Consider the following 6589-nt stretch of genomic DNA (forward strand, 5'->3'; position numbering starts at 1 on the left):
GGTCCCTATGCACTACACTTTCAGGACCTCCTCATTCAGGCCGGATGGCGTCAACTGGCAGCTCAGGATTGTTCTGAGCGACTACAATGTGGGGATTCGACTCCCACTTCTGTATTTTATTAAGCCCTCGGTATCTATGGTTATGAACTGGTGCACAGTCACTAGGTCTGATGAGAGCTCCATTGTACTTGCAATCATAAGTCCTTTTCCTACTTTGGGCTGTGTCTTTAGTTGTGCTGAGAGCAGCTTCGCCAGCTGTCTTTGGGCTGTCATGGACACCTTTGACCCAGTCATGGAAATTGGTCACCTCAGCCTTAGAAAAGAGTTCTTGATGCTTCTCTGGCAACGCCCTTAAGTTAGCCACTTGTGCAGGAACCAGCTCCTTGAGCGCTGCTTGAACTGGAACTGGCAGTCTCCCACCACATCTTTCTTGACGAAGGGTAACTTGTTCTCCTTTCTCCCTCCTTGTCACCTGCAGCTCATTTTTATTCTTCTCAAATGTTGCCTTCACCTGAGGGATCAGCTCCTCAGGCTGGTGTACCTCTGCTGTTCCGTTCCGAGGATTCAACTCCAGAGCCTTCACGCTTGAGTTTAGAAGACTCACTGGTACTCTTCCTTTGATGGCACTAGTCAGAACATTAGCTGACTGGACTCCATGAGGTAGGCATGACCCAGATGTAGGCTCTACCAGCACTCGATATTTGTTGAACCCAGCAGCATTCATCAAGGATCTTCCATCTCCAAGGAGGGAATAGTGGTCTTCCCTTTTCTGCCCACTTTAACATTTCCAATCTTCATTGTGGGGATCAGGGAACGATTCTGCCTCTCCACTGGAGCCAGTAGTCTACTCAGAACAGCATTCTTCGTAGAGTGCTCATGACGGTTCATCCTCCTGGTTCCTTCTCCTGGCAAGAGCAGCTCCTTCAGCTTACTAATGTTCATTCCTAGAATCCCTGGGACTCCTTCTTCCATATGGCTCTCTTCAGAGGCTTTGTCTTTCAGGATGAAGATGAATTTCCCTGGCAGTGTCTGGCCCATGTACTCTGTCTGCTTCGAGGCACCCCACCACTGGGATTGCCACTCCATTAACTGCTGTTAGACATACAAACTGTGTGCTGTGCATGGTCAGCTTTGTCCTTCAAATATTTTTGAAAATGTGACTCAGTAATGGTGGTGACTTCTGAGCCAGCATCTAACAAACATCTGGTCTTCACTCCTACTATACATACTTCAGCAGTTAGACAGTCTCCAAATGCTCGCTTACAGAAGTTGCTAGATATGCTGGCACTGCCCACATTCCTCTCAACACTGCATGCAGAGTGATTTTCCACAAGGACAGGCCTAGGAATCCTTCTGCCACTGCTTGGCCTTCTACTGTAGATGGACCACTCACTCCTGGTGCCCCATTGGTTTTGAGTGGCTGGGACTCTGCTCTCCTTCTCAGTGGACATTCTTGGCTAGTATGCCCTGGCCTTTCACAAGTGTAACAGTTGTACCTTCCCAGCTCATCCTTCAGTGGGGATCTCGGGATCCCGATGTCCTTGGATACTTTGGCATACTAATGGGATTTTTTTCTTTCATCAACTCGGTCATCACTTGCAGCATCTCCTCCTGTTGGACCGCTAGTTTTTCTACATCTTCACTTAAACTTCCCAATGTTAATTGTGTTTTGGGGCAGGACCTTTTCCCCATTAGTTGCATTCACTTCTTGTACAGGGGTTTGGCATGAGTTCATGGAACTTCTTACCAGGCTCTTCCTTAAACCTCCTTTTCATTTCACGGCGGAGGGAATCATCCCGGAGCCCCAGCACCAATTGCTCTTTCAGAACCATATCTGGGTCTGGAACTCGTCAAGGTTCTTGCCACTTTGCTCATTCTCTCCTGGAGATCATATGCATATTATGCCCAGTTTCACCAGGCTCCTGCTTTCACTCAAAGAACTCCTTTAGTCGGGTTCCAACAGTATCTGAGTGTGATGTGGTATGGAATATGGGTGACCATTTTAAAATATCATTGACACCAATATTACAAAATCACAATAAATCATATACAAGATATGCCATGTAAGGCATCAGTAGCAATGTTATAATTTGCTAAATATGATCATCATGTTTACAGGTGTGTATCATCTTTGTATCATAAGCTATAGATATGTGTGGTATATTTGTGTCTCAAAATTGTGCTGTGCATCTGGGTGACACTCCCAGGCAGACCAGCATCAGCACTATCCAGCCTGCTTGGTGGCCCATCAAGGGCAATAAGCTGTACAATGAACCATTGAGAGAAGCCAGGGGCTCTGCCTATGAGTCAGCAGGACATGTAGGGACATGCCTGTGGACAGGGGACTCCAAATACCTTTCCATGCCCATGTGCTGGGAGCTTGTGTTTGGGACAATGGATGTACAAGTCACATGGCAAAGGATATAAAAAGGCAGCTATATCTTCCCCATTTTGTCTTCAATACTGCTTCTCACCTCTGGAGTAAATTCTCTACAAACGGATGCTTTGAACAAAGGACTGATAGACCCATCCAAGGTGTGGATGTGTTCCAGAGGGACTTTACAAGCTAGCGAACTCACCAGTGTTGCTAAAAACCTTATATGTGGAGTATGTATGTATGTATCTGATTGCTTTCACCATTTAACAACTCTCTTCTCTTTCATTTCTTTTCTTTTCTAATAAAACTTTAATTTTAGATACTAAAGGATTCATAGAATCATAGAATCATAGAATATCAGGGTTGGAAGGTGTCACGGAGTCCCTGGGCGATGCTCTGGAACTGCTCCCCATGAAGCCAGTCAGGACTCTGGGGTAGTCGCCTTTCTGTGAGCAGCCTGTCTTCAGGACACACAGCTCACACTGCTTCCACCTTCCTGGGTCTGACCTCGGAGCATTCAGCATCCTCTGCCCCTCCGTGCGCTTCCCCCAGCGAGTCCACTCAGGCGGGGCTCCTGGGGAAGCCAGAGGGTCCTGCACCCCAAATCCGCAGTCAGACGGGACTCTCAGCCAGCCAGTAAAACAGAAGGTTTATTAGACGACAGGAACATGGTCTAAAACAGAGCTTGCAGGTGCAGAGAACGGGACCCCTCAGCTGGGTCCATTTTGGAGGGCAGGGAGCCAGACAACCACGTCTGCACTTCACTCCATGTCCCAGCCAGCCCCAAACTGAAACTCCCCCCAGCCCCTCCTCCTCTGGGCTTTGTTCCTTTCCCGGGCCAGGTGGTCACCTGATTCCTTTGTTCTCCAACCCTTTAGCTCTCACCTCGCAGGGGGGAAGGGCCCAGGCCATCAGTTGCCAGGAAACAGGGTGTCGGCCATTCTCTCTGTCCAGACTCCTGCACACACCGGCCCTCTAGGGCTCTGCAATGATCATACACCCTTACCCCACCCCCTAGATACTTAAGAACTGCCTAGGGGAAACTGAGGCACCCCCATACTATTCAGAGGAAACATTAAGAAGAGTCCCACTTCGTCACATCTCTCCCCCCTTCGAGATCGAACTGAGCGGGGTCACTTTAGCCGGTGACCTGGGGAAGTTCGAAGCCACCAACGTTCCCATGGATGCCCCAGCCTTCCTTGGTGGGAGTTACACCAGGCCCTTCCAGTTTCACGCCCTCCCTTAGGTCAGGGGTGGTCGATAGCACTCGCAGGCCGCATGTGGGAAGGTTTATGCAGCCCATGCCCTTTGGCCACCCCAAGAATGTCTCCCCATTGACCATCACATTCTGCTCCCACTGGAGATCCGAGGGGCCTGGCCCCAGGAAACTCCACACAGACATACAGGTTGGGACCAGGAGTGGGAGCCTGTCCACAGCCCCAACCATCTGGCTGACGGAGTCTATGGCCTTGGGACCCAGCAAGGGAGCTAGACACTGGGGCTTTTCCGCAGGGTCCCCTTGGTTCAAATCGCCAGCCTGCTCAAAGGCAGTGAGGTGGGCATCCACATCCCCCCACTCCTTAACCTGGGGCAGCAATTTAGTCTCGAGGTTCCCTGCGGAACTGGCACCCCAGTGTCTAACCCCACTCACCCCGGGGAGGTCCCCTAGGCCTCTCCACCCCACCACCGCCAGTTCATGCTGCTGCTGCTTCTGCAGCTCTTTCTCGGGCTCTCGCTGTCTCCCACAGTCCTCTTGCTCCCTCGGACTCAGCTCCAATCCCGTCCATCTCCGATCCCCTGATGGGGAACCCGATCGTGAAGACCCTCGTCTGGTTGGGGACTGGAGTCTTGGGGATGCCGGCTACCACTCCAGCTGCTCCCAGATCCTGCTATAGCCCCATTTGGGGTCAGGAGTCTGTTCCTTCGAGCGGTCATCCTCCTCCAGCTGCACAATTAACTGTGCTTTGGTGAACTTTCCAATGCGGAACCCTCTCTTTCTGCACAGGGTTACAATGTCCTTCTTAAGGAGACGGTGACAGGCCATCACTCCGCTCTTCCCAAGTTGTTGTGGACTCACAGGCCTGTGTACTCTCAGCTCCCCACGGTTTCCAGGGAGAACCCCTAGTGTGCCAGCCCTTCTCGAGGTCACCACCTCTTTGCCAGGGTCGAGCTGCAGACTCCTCTGCCCCTGGGACCGCTCACTGCAATCCCCAGGGGAACCCTGTTACTGCAAAAGTCCTTCTCTCTCCCCGGGCCAAGCTGCAGGCTCCTCCGCCCCTGAGACTGCTCACTGCAGTCCCTAGGGGGACCCCATTACTGCACAGTCCTTCTCGCTGGTCACACACTCCCAGGGGTTAACCGCCCCCCGAAACCGCTCCTCTCTGAACCTTCAGCAGGCCTGGTCCTCGGCAATCCCCCTTCGTGTTACTGCTCCCCAGTCACTTACTGCAGGAAGTGCCATCCACGGGGTGCAGTAGATCCCACCGCTACCACCAGTTGTCACGGAGTCCCTGGGCGATGCTCTGGAACTGCTCCCCATGAAGCCAGTCAGGACTCTGGGGTAGTCGCCTTTCTGTGAGCAGCCTGTCTTCAGGACACACAGCTCACACAACTTCCACCTTCCTGGGTCTGACCTCGGAGCATTCAGCATCCTCTGCCCCTCCGTGCGCTTCCCCCCACGAGTCCACTCAGGCGGGGCTCCTGGGGAAGCCAGAGGGTCCTGCACCCCAACTCCGCAGTCAGACGGGACTCTCAGCCAGCCAGTAAAACAGAAGGTTTATTAGACGACAGGAACATGGTCTAAAACAGAGCTTGCAGGTGCAGAGAACGGGACCCCTCAGCTGGGTCCATTTTGGGGGGCAGGAAGCCAGACAACCACGTCTGCACTTCACTCCATGTCCCAGCCAGCCCCAAACTGAAACTCCCCCCAGCCCCTCCTCCTCTGGGCTTTGTTCCTTTCCCGGGCCAGGTGGTCACCTGATTCCTTTGTTCTCCAACCCTTTAGCTCTCACCTCGCAGGGGGGAAGGGCCCAGGCCATCAGTTGCCAGGAAACAGGGTGTCGGCCATTCTCTGTGTCCAGACTCCTGCACACACCGGCCCTCTAGGGCTCTGCAATGATCATACACCCTTACCCCACCCCCTAGATACTTAAGAACTGCCTAGGGGAAACTGAGGCACCCCCATACTATTCAGAGGAAACATTAAGAAGAGTCCCACTTCGTCACAGAAGGGACCCCAGAAGGTCATCTAGTCCAACCCCCTGCTCGAAGCAGGACCAATTCCCAGTTAAATCATCCCAGCCAGGGCTTTGTCAAGCCTGACCTTAAAAACCTCTAAGGAAGGAGATTCTACCACCTCCCTAGGTAACGCATTCCAGTGTTTCACCACCCTCTTAGTGAAAAAGTTTTTCCTAATATCCAATCTAAACCTCCCCCACTGCAACTTGAGACCATTACTCCTCGTTCTCTCATCTGCTACCATTGAGAACAGTCTAGACCCATCCTCTTTGGAACCCCCTTTCAGGTAGTTGAAAGCAGCTATCAAATCCCCCCTCATTCTTCTCTTCTGCAGGCTAAACAATCCCAGCTCCCTCAGCCTCTCCTCATAAGTCATGTGTTCTAGACCCCTAATAATTTTTGTTGCCCTTCGCTGGACTCTCTCCAATTTATCCACATTCTTCTTGTAGTGTGGGGCCCAAAACTGGACACAGTACTCCAGATGAGGCCTCACCAATGTCGAATAGAGGGGAACGATCACGTCCCTCGATCTGCTCGCTATGCCCCTACTTATACATCCCAAAATGCCATTGGCCTTCTTGGCAACAAGGGCACACTGCTGACTCATATCCAGCTTCTCGTCCACTGTCACCCCTAGGTCCTTTTCCGCAGAAAAAGCCCCCTTTTATTGGCTGGCAGCGTGGTCTTTTGGGTAAGATTCAAACGAGTATTGATCTGGTAAGGTGGCTGGTCTTTTGCGGGAATCAGAAGAACATTTTGTAAAGTGAACAGAGTTTTAAGTAACTTCTCACTGTACTGAACCTGTTCACTGATTGGGAGCCAGAGACTGGAATGCAGTAAAGGGGGCTGTGATTTTTTTTTTTTAGCTTCTTGATAACCAGTGTGGGGGATCAGGAACAGTGTTTTTTGACTGGTTGGTGAATCTAATTATAATGTAAACCACTGCTTTTGGGGAGAATCTGCTCTCCGTTTTGC

General features: G+C 51.5%; 1 pseudogene; it reads left to right on the top strand.

Moving 5' to 3' along the window:
* Positions 1-6589, top strand: part of LOC140897512 (zinc finger protein RFP-like) — a 76555-nt pseudogene that overhangs the window by 35764 nt on the left and 34202 nt on the right.

Source organism: Lepidochelys kempii, chromosome 14 (genome assembly GCF_965140265.1).
Source record: "Lepidochelys kempii isolate rLepKem1 chromosome 14, rLepKem1.hap2, whole genome shotgun sequence".
NCBI classification, from domain to species: domain Eukaryota; kingdom Metazoa; phylum Chordata; order Testudines; family Cheloniidae; genus Lepidochelys; species Lepidochelys kempii.